Genomic DNA, 1,547 nt, shown 5'->3' with positions numbered 1-1,547 from the left:
CCGCTATGTGATGGTATTAGGACATGAGGCCTTTGGGAGGTAATTAGGATTAGATGGGGTCATGAGAGTGGAGCCCACATGAATGGGATTAGTGCTCTTTTATAACTCCCAACAGAACTTGTTTTTTTTCTCCTGCTCTCTGTCACATGAAGATACAATGAGAAATTGGCAGTCTGCAGCCTGGAAGCAGGCTCTCACAAGAACCAACCGTGCTGGCATCTGATCTCATACTTGTAACATCCAAAACTGTGAGAAATAACTTTCTGTTGTTTATAAGCCACCCAGTCAATGGTACTTGTTATAGCCGCCCAAACTGAGCAAGACACTGCTGCATTAAGAAGGGACTATAGGAGAACAAGCAGGGAGACCATTAGAAGGTCTCAGAGTAATTCATTTTAGAGATGAGGATGGCGTGACCAAAGAGGTAGCAGTGGAGATGGCAGCAGTGGTCAGATTATGGTTTAATTTATAAAGATAGGGCTGACTGATTTTCTTAATGGATTAGATGTAAGCAGAAAAATAAGAGTCAAAGATATCTCTGAGGTTATTACCAGAGATACTGAAAGAATGAAGTTGCCATCAATTGAAAAGCAAAAAGTAGTGGGAGGAGCATGTTGGAGGTGAGTTCAGAAGGTGAAAGATCAGAAGTTCAGTACTGGGCACATTAAATTAGAATCCTGACCCTCTAGACTGCAGTACCTCCAAGGGGAAGGAGAATATTGTGACAGGTCTGTCTCTTCTGGATCTTGACTGACATGACCCAGTAGTAAAAGAAGGAACATGTTAAAGTTCCTGTTTTTTCTCAGGAGCCAAGCACTCCCTAGAGCTCTGCTCCTCACCCTGCTCATTTTCATCAAATGAGAGAACTTGCTAAAAACAGGTCAGGCTGTGTCCTTGAGTCTCTGAAAACTCCAGTGTCTCAGGAGGTTTGTGTTCAGCTCCCCCTGCAGTCTCAGCCACTGTGTCACTCACAGCACAGAAGTAGACACCCGAGTCGCTCCAATGGGCTGATGATTTCCTCAGGTGGAAGGTGCTTTCACTTTTCTTAAATTCAGCCTGGAAATCTTTGATGCCATTAACCAGGGTATTCCCTGCTACGTACTTGAGAAGAAGCTGGAGGTTTTGACTGGGGTATTGGACGTACCAGAAGAGATAAACAGATCCACCATAGGTATAGTTGCACCTCAGCTCCAGAGAGGTTCTTTCAGAGACAGTGATGTGACCATCAGGCTGGCTCACTGACTGGGCTCTGGTTCCTCCTGCAACATCAATGCAGAGTTAGTGAGACTAGGACAGACCTACCTCTAATGAGACTGTGTCTCTGGTCAGATTCCAATCAGAACCATGTTCCTTCCATGGAGGCAGAAGCAAGGAATACAGTATTACTTACTCACTGTGAAGAGCATTCCAAGCAGCAGAAGGGTCGCTGAGAACATGCCTAGGCAGTGAGAGAGCTGAGCTGTATTCTGGACGATCTCCCCTGAGGAGCAGGAAGGAATGTGACCAAGTATGCTGAGTCCTTTTAAATGGGAAAATCTGAGATTCAA

This window comes from Rhinolophus sinicus, linkage group LG03 (assembly GCF_036562045.2).
Source record: "Rhinolophus sinicus isolate RSC01 linkage group LG03, ASM3656204v1, whole genome shotgun sequence".
Classification (NCBI taxonomy): domain Eukaryota; kingdom Metazoa; phylum Chordata; class Mammalia; order Chiroptera; family Rhinolophidae; genus Rhinolophus; species Rhinolophus sinicus.
This window is presented reverse-complemented; position numbering follows the sequence as displayed.